The sequence below is a fragment of the Notolepis coatsorum genome (genome assembly GCF_963971535.1).
Source record: "Notolepis coatsorum genome assembly, chromosome: 13".
In the NCBI taxonomy this organism is placed as follows: domain Eukaryota; kingdom Metazoa; phylum Chordata; class Actinopteri; order Aulopiformes; family Paralepididae; genus Notolepis; species Notolepis coatsorum.
Genome location: NC_140177.1, coordinates 71,156,744 through 71,169,907, shown reverse-complemented (window position 1 = coordinate 71,169,907; position 13,164 = coordinate 71,156,744).

Below are 13,164 nucleotides of genomic sequence, written 5' to 3'. Positions count from 1 at the left end.
TGGTAGTAGTTAGGTAGCATACAACAGGTAGGTAGGTAACGTACATGTCAACATGCAACAGGTGTCTCATTATGACATTTATAGAGACTGTGTAGTCGTGGTACCCTGGTAGATGGGGCCATCTAGTGGTTAGTATAAATCACCACAATCTTGTTTTCCAACTTTCTATATGTAATATAATTATGTTTATTATTATAGGTGGAGGTTTCTTATAATCCTTCTGGGCTTTTCTGCCTCGTCCTGCACTGTAGCTTATATATTTTGTACTTTACAGTTGTCGTTATTTGTGTTGTTGTTTTTATACTGTGCAAAAAAAACAAAAAAAACTACTAGGGGTTAATGGTATAAAAAATTGTTAAAGCAGTCGTTAGACCCCCCTAGGCATGGTCTAATTCTCATAACCCACGACTGCGCGTGGTGTAATGGCTTTTATACAACTGGCGCATTCATCCAACCTTATTGCTATACAATAAACATACATTAATTGAAGATTTATTGACAAAACCATCCGCAGAAAAAGTAGTTAAAAAAAAAAAGGGAGACGTTGCCCCTGTGTAGAAGCAGCGCTGTTTCAAGGCATTCCATCTAAGAATGAAGTGAGCGTGGGTTATGGGATTGATTGATTGAAAATTGTATTACAGATAGACAGTGCTTACATCTTTATACAATTGCCCTCCTATAGGAGGCAATATATTTTTTGTACCTACTTTCTATAGAAGCAGCTCGGAGGTGCGCTGTTTTAAGTGAGCGTGTGTTATTGGATTGATTGATTGATTGATTGATTGAAAATCTTATTATGTCCTTTTGACGAATGGCATCTAACAACAGACCTTGTTTCGAACTGGTTATGCTTAGGCCCTCTTTCGAAGTCGCCCTCTTTCGAAGTTGGTTATGCTTAGAGTTTGGAATCAGGGCTGGTGGTCTATCGCCCTGCTCTAAAGATAAACTCTAAGCATAACCGACTTCGAAAGAGGGTGACTTCGAAAGAGGGCCTAAGCATAACCAGTTCGAAACAAGGCGGACGTTAATAAAATGTTCAATCAATCAATCAATCAATCCAATAACACAGGCTCACTTAAAACAGCGCATGAGCGTGTGTTATTGGTTTGATTGATTGATTGATTGCTTGAAAATCTTATTAACAGTGAAATTAATGTCCTTTTGACGAATGGCATCTAACAACAGACTTCCAGCGATTTATATTTTGTTCCACAATTACTCATGACCCACCAATTACATAATCCAACATCGTATAAGAAACTAACACATTCACTGTGACAGAATAGTTTTTGAATTAGTCGTTATGACGCTTTCAACACATCCATTCGTAAAGATTATTGTCCGCCATCTTGGTTTTTCCTATTGTAGCAGCCTGAAAATATTGTCTATTATTCAGAACTGCTGACTTGTGTTTTATATCCCCTTTGTACACAAAGACATCATTGATATTCCCACGAGCAATGATATGAGTTTCTCTTCCTTCTATCGGCTGGAGTATGGACCATACACAGTATTGCTGGACCATATTCAACATCCTTCCCTGTGTGACTAGTAGGCGGGACCAGCAGGGGGCGGTGTCTGGCAGAGAGTGTCGGAGAGAGATGGAACATGATATATGGGAGCGGAAGACGGAAGGAGATCCTCTTCGGCAGTGAACTTGAACACGAACAGTCGCAACGGACGGGGGCTCGGGAGAGCCCTGTTGCAGAAGTTATGTTGGAGGGCCCCGTGGGATAGCGACGGTGATAGGAAGTACTTGCTAGTGGACGCGATATCCTAGAAGTACCAGCGATAGTGTGTGAGCAAACAGTGCAGAGCCAAGCACTAACAATCGGGTTATAGTAGTTACTGTGTGCGGTATAAGTAACGTGCGGCTAACAACATATCAAAGTCATTAACAATCGGGTTATAGTAGTTACTGTGTGCGCTATAGAGTGCGAGCCCCGAGACGCGCGTGGACCTACAACCGGTCTGCTCCGGCTGCCTTCAATCAGTCTGCTCCGGCTGCCTGCAATCAGTCTGCCCCGGTTACCTGCGACCAGATCTGCACCCGGCTGCCTGCAGCCTACGGGAGTTCGTCCCGTCCAGCAGGGGTCGCCATCACTCAGCACACGCTCTCAGCCGGCGCTGCCTCTCTGCCCCAGCTCCGCCTGCTAGCATCCTCACCGAGAGCGTTCGACGCCATCTTGCTTTCCGGACAACAGTGGCGCGGCGAGGCGGCCATTTCGGATGAGTACGAACCCTTCTATTCCTCCCCTATGTCCTCCCTTCTTTCCCCATATTACGGAGTACTAGAGCAGTATATGTAAACCCTTAGGGAAGGTATTGATACTGTGTCTAGCCCAGACATGGGCAGCACTTGGTGCCTAGGGCGTAATTACATAATTACCAAACTGTAACTATCGTGTAACGATGACCATGGTGCAATAATTACCAGACTGTAACTATTGTGTAATGATAACCATGGTGCAATAATCACCAGACCGTAACTATTGTGTAACGAGAACAATGGTGCAATAATAATCAGACTGAATGGGAGCACGGTGTGTGTGTCTTTTATTGAGCCTAATCTTAACCCTTTTGATGCGGGTAACATATATATTATTAAACCCTTCCTATTTAACCTTCCCTTTCCCACTGTAAGGTTTCTGGTGTTAATGAGGGAGGGTACTGCTTGCGGGGGGAACCAAGTTATTTATTTACCATCCAGTCACTAGGTGTGGGGGGGTGCTAAGGGGACAATTGGGGAGAGTGAGGGCGTGTTCGGGACTACTGCTGACTGCCCTGAAAGAGAGAGGAAGACCAGAGTACCGGACTAGGTTTGTAAATCCTGGGCCCCATACACTCCCACTGCCAGCCTCCAGTTGACGCTCCTGACCCCAAAGACGGAGGTGCAGCTAGCCAGAGTTCTACTGTGTCTCGCTACCTAGTGACCGTGCACCACAGTTCCCACGAAGCAGGGATAATCCACCCTGCTACACTATGAAAAAGTCGAACTGGCGGAGTGATTGTAATTTGGTTGTGGGCGGGTTCTGGGATCACGAGCGTGGGTTATGAGAAATAACCACGTCTAACTTGACTGTTTCAGCCAATCAGCCATTGTATAATCCTCATCCACCACCTCTAGTTTTTCTGGTTTGACTATAGCCTTTCGCACCAGTTTGTTCAGCTATTGTCTGTTGAGTTGATGTAAACAATCCCCCTGTGAAGAAGTGAATATCACAGTGAAGAAGACGCAGCAGCCTGTTACACAAGTCTGTTTCAGATTTGTATCAATCTGAGAAACTGGAAAGCAGATTGTGAGATGAATAGAAGGGCTTGTTAGGGATTTCCTATCCCTCGTGAATTCTTAATTGATATGGGTGTGGACCAGTCGACCGAAAGACGAAGCGGAACACGGAGTATTTCAAACAGAGCTTTTATTCACAGAGAAGAAGAACAGTCACCCCGCTCCTCTCGCACCAGTAGAAGAAGGGCAGAATACATCACAGTATATGTCATTTATACAGAGGAAGAGGGGAGGGGTGTATGTGTGTATATGTTTCTGTGTGTGTAGTATGTGTGTGTGGTGTGTGCTTGCTGGGCTGTGTGTGTGCTTGTTCAGAAGGGGGGCTAATAGGTTCCAGATGGAGAAGACCCCTATTCTCGAACAACATCTCCATAACTCATGGGCGGACAGCTGGGTGGGGGAGAGGTGTGCGCGTGTGTATACGTGAGTGTGTGTGCGTGTGCGTGAGATGTACAGGGGGCCCTGTGTGTGTGGAAGGAGCCTTCAGCCAGAGGTCAGCAGGTCAGACTGAGAGACGCCCAGGCTATAGCTTGCATCATGGGGGAGACAATAGGTGCATAGATATATAATAAGATATTGACATCAAATATTACTAGACATCAATGAATTAAATCTATCAATCCCCCTTTTTGACGTTAAATATACGTCAAACACAACATTTCATTGATGGATCTGTACCCGTCGATCGTCACCTCATTACATGCATCATACCCAATACCAGACGGGATTACAACACCAGGAGAGCAGAGAGAGATATAGAGGGAGGGGGGGGGAGCGGGAGAGAGAGAGAGAGAGAAAGAGAGAAACACAGACTTGCAACTTAACAGAAGATACACGTAACCCCACCTGGGTCGGCCCCGTCTTCTTAGAGGGCAAGGGCCACTTCCTGAGTTGGTCCCCGTTCCAGGGTGCGGTCCCCTAGACAAAAGTGTCTCCTCTGGTCTGCTGCCTTCCCAGTGTCTCTGGACTGTCCTCTCCACCTCTCGCCGGCCGGCCCACCATCACTCCAACTCAGCTCAGTGTCTCCCCTGCTGCCGCTTCCCCCGTTCTCGCCATGGGTGATCTGCGTGTCGTAGACGACGATCAGCGGTGCCTATGATCTGCGGTGCCTGCGGTGGTCATCTCCGGCCTCTGCTGCTCAGCTGCCATCTCCTCCGGTCTGCCTCTCATCCTGGCCCGTCTGTCCTTCGTCTCCTCCTGCCTGTCACCGTCGAGGGTCGTCTGGTGGTCTCGTCACGGACGTCTGAGGGGCTGCTGGTATCGTCCTTGGTTGCGGCTGGCCCACATCAATTCTCACTTTGGAACCTCCATTTGGTAGGGATTTCCTATCCCTCATGAATTCTTAATTGATATGGGTGTGGACCAGTCGACCGAAAGACGAAGCGGAACATGGAGTATTTCAAACAGAGCTTTTATTCACAGAGAAGAAGAACAGTCACCCCGCTCCTGCACATCCTCTCGCACCAGTAGAAGAAGGGCAGAATACATCACAGTATATGTCATTTATACAGAGGAAGAGGGGAGGGGTGTATGTGTGTATATGTTTCTGTGTGTGTAGTATGTGTGTGTGTGGTGTGTGCTTGCTGGGCTGTGTGTGTGCTTGTTCAGAAGGGGGGCTAATAGGTTCCAGATGGAGAAGACCCCTATTCTCGAACAACATCTCCATAACTCATGGGCGGACAGCTGGGTGGGGGAGAGGTGTGCGCGTGTGTATACGTGAGTGTGTGTGCGTGTGCGTGAGATGTACAGGGGGCCCTGTGTGTGTGGAAGGAGCCTTCAGCCAGAGGTCAGCAGGTCAGACTGAGAGACGCCCAGGCTATAGCTTGCATCATGGGGGAGACAATAGGTGCATAGATATATATATAAGATATTGACATTGAATATTACTAGACATCAATGAATTAAATCTATCAGGCTAAGTGGCCTCCATGTTGATGGAAAACACACTATCACAGTGTGAACATGTAACATTGTACTGTCTCCTTTGGTCTTTCTGAGAGAAGGTACAGACAGCAGGGTATGCAAATGTTTACTGAAGCAGTTTGTGTGTGTCTGTATCAAGCAATGTCAAAGTAATACAAATACAAATGAATGAAAATAAGTAATGTATGACAATTACACTTTATAAAGGCATCCTTTTCACCTTTTTTCTGCTGAGACATAGTCCCATGTTCCCAGTGCCTAAAGTATGGCCATGTGACTTGTTTTGGAAGAGTTCTATGACTTCTGGGTCATAGAGCGGTCTTATCGTTTTAATGTCTTGTGATTTTATGTTAAGTAACATTATGATTTACTGCTTTAATATATGTTGGACATGGCATGGAGAGGAAGGGGTAGCTATAGTGCTTTGGATAAAAGCACTATATAAATACACCATTTATTTATTATATCAGAAGTCAGAGTAATTTCTTCAGACAAGACGTTAATAATACAGGATAAAACACTAGAACAGGCTAAAAACACTTAAAAGCAGAGCATCAGGCGTGGTAGTAGTTGGAAACACTGGCAGTGAATGAAGGAGGGCTGTTTATAGGGTGGGTAAGAAGGCATTATTTATGGATAATTGGCTCATTTTATATATATATATATATATATATATATATATATATATATATATATATATATATATATATATATATATATATATATATATATATATATATATATATATATATATATTATATATGTATATTATTTTAGATTTTTTTTACAGATAATACATATTAGGAATGAATGAATTGAGTTTATAAGATTAGCAATTCTAAGATAAACTGGTCCTGGACTATTGGAGGACGTAGTAGAATACAAAACATCTCACCTCACTTTCACCTGTCTAGCGCAAAACTATTTAAAACTCAGATGACTAAGCTAAATTAAATAAAAACACGAGGTAGAATAGAATAGAATAGAAATACTTTTATTATCCCGTAGAAAATAAAAACACCGCAAACAACACAAAAGACATTAGACAATAGACATTGAACAATAGACATTTCCTAAAATTACATATAAAAGATATAAAACGAGCATAAAAAGATAGCAGCAAAGTAAGGCAAATCACGACTTGAATTAAAAAACTATTCATATATTTAATATAATGTCATCTCCCGACACAGCCGGGCTTTTAAATATTTTTTATGAATTTCCTTTTTTTATACCTGTGCACATGAAATGTATGATTTTCTAATACCTTTTAAGGCCTTACATTGAGAATTATTAATTTAATAAGTTTTAAGACTTTTTAATGCCCTGCAGATACCCTGGATACATAGTTGTAACCTACAAGCGTGTTGCAGACGTGCACTGAGATACACACACAAATAAACTCTTCAGGGTTGTTGGCTGGAAATGGTTCCAAAGATCGAAGAGGAAGTGAGCGTGGTGTGAGGCATACTAAGAAAGTGTGTGTGTGTGTGTGTGTGTGTGTGTGTGTGTGTGTGTGTGTGTGTGTGTGTGTGTGTGTGTGTGTGTGTGTGTGTGTGTGTGTGTGTGTGTGTGTGTGTGTGTGTGTGTGTGTGTGTGTGTGTGTGTGTGTGTGTGTGTGTGTGTGTGTGTGTGTGTGAGAGAGAGTGCAAGCTTTGCATAGTGGGCATGTCAACGGTGTTGCATTTGCGACTAAAAAGCACAAAGATTATAGTAAAAATTATATCAAGCTGTGAGGATATCAATCAAGATGCTACTGATTTACCGGCCACCTAAACCCAACTCTGTTTTCATCCCAGAGATGCAGGACCTCCTCACTACACTCTGCACAACCTCTGCCAATATTATAATACTTGGAGATATAAATATTCACGTCGACACGCCCTCCTGCCACCCTGCAGCTGAGTTTCTGCTACTCCTGGACTGCCTCAACCTCACACAACACATTGATGTCCCCACACACACAAAGGGCCACACGCTCGACCTGGTCATCACAAACTCCGCCCCCATCAACAACCTGCTAGTCTACGATCTAGGGGTATCCGACCACAAGACCATCTCAATGGAGCTGTCTTTCCAGTCTCCACTCAACAAGCCCAAGCGCCAAATCCGTTTCAGGAACCTCAAAAATATCAACCCGGACACTATGACCCTGGACCTCCAGCTTCTCTCCTCTGTCAACTTCTCATCAGCAACTGAGTCAGTGGACTTCTACAATAAATCCCTGAACAGTCTTCTGGATCTCCATGCCCCTGTTAAATCCAAAACGGTCACCTTCGCACGCTCAGCCCCCTGGTACACCAGCGAGCTGCGTAGTATGAAGACTGCTGGGCGTGTCCTTGAGCGGCGACTCAAGGTCTCAGGACTCACTGTACATAAATTGGCCTACCGTGAACACCAGAAGGCCTACTCAAAATCCCTCAGTCTGGCACGGTCCCAGTACTACTCTTCCATCATAAATGACAGTCCTGGAAACTCCAAGCAACTATTCTCCACCATCAACCACCTCCTCAAACCCCAAATATCACCTCACTCTGATTCTTCTGAGGAACAGTGTAGCAACTTTGCCACCTTCTTCAGGACCAAAGTTGACACCATCCGCTCCCTCCTCTCTAGCCCCTCTGCCCCTCCAGTCCAAACAGTTGAACCACAGCCGGCGACTACTCAACCTCTCTGCTGCTTTTCAATCATCACACAGCGAGAGGTTGAGGAAATCGTCAGGAAAATGAAACCTTCCACTTGTATCCTGGACCCCTTTCCCTCAGCCCTGGTGAAATCCAATATTGTCACTATGAGCCCTCTCATCACCAAGGTCATAAACCTCTCTCTCCAGGCTGGCCATGTCCCCTCTGCCCTTACAACTGCAGTCATAAAGCCACTAATTAAAAAACCCTCCCTAGACCCGGAAATCTTGGCTAACTACAGACCTATATCCAACCTCCCATTCCTATCTAAGGTGCTGGAGAAGGTAGTTGCCGCTCAGCTTCAGCACCACCTAAACTCGAACCAACTTCTCGAGAAGTTCCAGTCAGGTTTCCGCTCTGGCCACAGCACAGAAACTGCCCTGGTCAGGGTCACCATCCTCCTTGACCTCACAGCAGCCTTCGACACCGTCGATCATGACATCCTCCTTCACCGGCTCCAGTCCACCATCAGACTTTCAGACTCTGTCCTTGAGTGGTTCAGATCCTACCTCACCGGAAGAACGGAGTATGTCTCCTTGGGAGAGGCAGGGTCTGACACCCATCATGTCACCTGTGGTGTCCCACAAGGATCAGTCCTCGGCCCCACCCTATTCACCCTCTACATGCTCCCCCTTGGCTCTGTCATCAGCCGGCATGGAATATCATTCCACTGCTACGCTGATGACACCCAACTATACCTAAAAATAAACCCCACCCCATCCACAGTTCTGCCATCTTCCACGCTGACCACATGCCTGGAGGAGACCAAGGCATGGATGAAGCACAACTTTTTACAGCTAAACAGTTCAAAAACTGAAGCCATTATCATTGGCACCCCACACCAGGTTCGTTCATCCACCATCACCACCATCACCTTTTCCGGCCGAAACATCACCCTGTCACCAACAATAACCAACCTAGGGGTAAAAATGGACCCTCACCTGACCTTTGAGGCACACATAAATCAACTATACAAAAATTCTTTCTACCACCTTAGAAACATCGCCAAACTACGCCCCTCACTCACGCTGTCAGATGCCGAAAAGCTCATCCACGCCTTTGTTTCCTCCAGGCTGGATTACTGCAACGCACTCCTCATCGGGATTCCTAGCAAGAACATCCAAAGGCTACAATGTATCCAAAACAGCGCTGCTAGGATCCTGATGAGAGTGCGGAAATACCACCACATCACCCCCATCCTCAAGTCCCTTCACTGGCTCCCTGTCTCACTCAGGATTGAATTCAAAGTCTCCCTGCTCACCCACAAATGCCTCTACGGAAACGCCCCCCCTATACCTCAAAGAACTCATCACCCCTCACTCCTCCTCTCGACATCTCCGCTCTGGCCAGGCAAACCTCCTCCAGCGCCCAAGGACAAATCTATGCACTATGGGAGATCGGGCTTTTTGCTCCTCCGCTCCCAGTCTGTGGAATGCTCTCCCTGACTACCTGAGAGCACCACAGACTGTGGATGTTTTTAAGAAAGGCCTCAAAACCCACCTTTTTAGTAGAGCCTTCTGTTGACCTTTTATCAAATCTTTTTTGCTCCACACATTTTATGTTCTTTTACCAATTTATTTGATCAGTTTTATTATTCTATGTTTCTCTGCTATTTTATGTTTTAGTCTTGCCTATTTTTATATTCTTTCTTTCCTTTATTCTCGCTAGCTTTTAAGTCCCTTAACTGTAGCGCTCTGAGAGTTGCCCCGCAACTGTAAAGCGCATTACAAATGAAATCTATTATTATTATTATTATAGGAATGAATTTAAGTTTAATTTTCCCACGGTGTGGAAGGCACAGCCCCTCCCATCCTCACTGTGGGAAAACAAAACTTAACTTCGCCAACTTAACTTCAGGGGACATAGGTACACTCCTCTCATTGTTGTGTGGCTCTAGAACCCGCCTCCTACAATCCCCTGTATATCTGTTGAGGAGGCAACAGGGAGGGAACATAAGCTGCTGCTCATCAGACCTGCGACTGTCTATCCAAACAGGTGAGTGTCTTTTAAAAGATACACTGAGGCCATTCCTACCGGTACAGTTCCTTCTTTATTTTTTTATTATACTTTATTGTGTCAATGAAGTCACTCTACATTTAGGTATAGTATATGTACACTGTGTACACACATACACATATACAGTAGCCTACATATGTATGGATATGTGTGTGTGTATGTGTTGTATGTATGTATAGTACAGTTCCTTCTTGCTCCTGTACCATGTAAATGGTAAATGGTGCATTTCTTAAATTCTTTTATTATGTTTTTGGTAGATTTTAATTTGTTTGTACTACCGGGCAGTCCGGTAGAGAGAGAGAGAGAGGCTCTGTGGGAGGTGTTGTGAAAGCCACAGAGGTACCTGCCAATTCTCGAGTGAATGAGTAAGGATCTTGCACAATGGTCATAGGGTTACACCTTGGATATACATTCCAGTCGGACTGGTCTTTGCCTCTTCGCATCACTGAGACTCATTCTGAGTCATCCTTATGTCGTCATCCTTATGTTGTCATCCGTATGTTGTCATCCTTATGTTCCCTGGGTCCTATGTTCCCCCTCCCGAAAAGAAAAAGGCCCTGTGTTCCCCTTGTTCCCCTTTCCCGAAAAAAGGTCAGATATCTCCATTCCAACTGGTCAACACTGCATTATGAGTGAGTTTTTATTTTGGTGGCGATCGGACATGAAGGGGAGTGAGCGGTGGTGGAAGGCGAACGATGCAGCTTATGGAGCCCAGGGACAGTGGATTCCTCGTGGTTGGCCCCCCGGCCAGTGGAAGACTGTCCAGGGTTTTGGGTGAATCAAGATGGGAGCAAGTGGAATGAGGGCTTGCCTCAGGCGGGATGCGAGTCGCCGGGTGCGAGCCCAGTGTCCCCTCGGGGTGCGACGTCGGGAGCCAGGGCGGTCAGTTGTCAGGATTTAAGCGAGAACGTCAGCGATAGTATGGAGTGTAGTGGGGAGGAGAGTGGGGGAGAAGGGTGGACAAAGGTGGAGAAGAAGAGTAGGGAAAGTGAGGGGAAGGGGAGTAAGAGGAAGAAAGAGAGGGGAGATAGCTTGAGTGGGTCAGAGGATAATAATAATAATAATAATAATAATAATAATAATAATAATAATAATAATAATAATAATAATAATAATAATAATAATTTAGGACCTGCTCAGAGGTCATTTATCGGCATGCATGCGATGCATGCATGCAATTAGTCTCTGCGATTAACCCATCCCGTCGGCGTCTATACTTTCCGCAACGGAGCTCGGTTTCCGGGTTCCTCTGATTGGCCGCGACCCCCACGTGACCCGCGCTAGCACGCCCCCTTATCCACCGTTGCCGCTGCCGCTCTGCTGTGTGTTGTGTTGCAGCGCGCACCAGAGCGGCAGAGGTCCCTGCCTTCCTCAATTTATACGCATGGAAGTATTGACTACGCCGTAATGAATCATTAAAAAATATATACCGTTAACTGGAATATGTTGTGCCTTTACACATATGTTGGATTATGTAATTGGTTTGTCATGACAAACAAATAAAAAAATCGCGATTTACCCGCTGGCTACAACAACACACAGTGACTGCATGTAGTTGTTGTAGCCACCTCCTCAGAGGCAGGAATACTAAGCTCCCCCTTAAGCTCCGCGAGAGAGGAGAGAGGCTGAAAACCTGCAGTTCTTGCCCGACTGATGGGAGCCGAATCCCCGGATCCGATTTGTCTGATGAATACCCCCAAAACATGGAGGTCCCGAATGCATGGAAGTATTGATTGCGCCGTAACGAATCATTAAAAAAAGATACCGTTAACTGGAATATGTTGTGCCTTTACACATATGTTGGATTATGTAATTGGTTTGTCATGACAAACAAATACAATATCGCATCGCCGACTGTCTCTGGCTTGCTCCAGCGGACACCAGAGCTCAGCCGGCGGCGAGAATATGCTGCCGCGAGCGGCATCGCTGAGCTCTCGCGTCCGCTGGAGCAAGCCGGCGATGCGATATTTTATTGGTTTGTCATGACAAACCATATTGTGCCATATGTGTAAAGGCACAACATATTCCAGTTAACGGTATATTTTTTTAATGATTCGTTACGGCGTAGTCAATACTTCCATGCGTATAAATTGAGGAAGGCAGCGACGCCTGCCGCTCTGGTGCGCGCTGCAACACAACACACAGAGCGAGAGCGGGCGGCGTGGATAAGGGGGCGTGCTAGCGCGGGTCACGTGGGGGTCGCGGCCAATCAGAGGAACCCGGAAACCGAGCTCCGTTGCGGAAAGTATAGACGCATCCCGTCGTCCTTCCCCCCCAAGGGTAGCCGGGAGCAGACAGGCGTCAACGTGAGCCGCGCCAGGGGACCAATCCAAGTGCTCCTGTCCGTCTTCATCAAGGACGCCACAGCGTTAGCGATCTGTTGTTGTGCATGTTTTTCCATTGGGTTTATCTTATCGGGGGGGAAACCCTTGCAAGCACGATGAGGGTAGACTAGGGAAGGATTTTGCAGAAGGGTTGAATGTAGTGGTGCGATTTGAGGGAGAAGACGGAGTTAGGAATTTAGAGCCAAGACAGCTGTCAAAACTCATTAGAGCACAGTTAGGAGAGGTAAGGTACGGAAAGGTGTTGGGGGATGGGAACTTGTTTATAGAGTGTGTAAGTGTAGTGCAGGTAGAGAAGGCAAGGGAAATGAAGAGCATTGGCAAAGTGAATGTCTGTAGAGTAGTGATAGTAGGGGAGAAGAGGGATGGTGGTTGCAAGGGGGTAATTAGTGGAATTCCAATCAAGGTTAGTATAGAGCAGCTGTTAGGATATTTGACGAGTAACGAACGTAATGGGAAAGTTAAGAGTGTAGAAAGGATGAAGAGAGGTGCAGAGAAGGAGGAGACAGGGACGATAGTTATTCAGTTTGAGGGTGAGGTTAGTCCGAAAGAGGTATTGTTAGGGTATATGGCATATAGGGTTAGGGAGTTTGTGCCAAAACCGTTGAGGTGTTACAGGTGCCAGGAGTTTCAAGTTCAAGTTCAAGTTTCTTTATTAGTTGTCATACAGAAGTACAGAATACTTTTATACAAAATGCTTCTTGCTGTTACGCTCCAGAGACTGTGCTAGACAAAAAAGATAAGTATAAAATAAAATAAGTATAGCAGTATAAAATAGAAGTCACGTACGTAGACACAAGTGTTCAGTATGTACATATGTACAATGTTCAATGCAAAGTAGAAGTAACTGAGTTACCATACAATATACTATACAATACAGTGGCGGCTCTGCCACTAGGGGCGCAAGGGC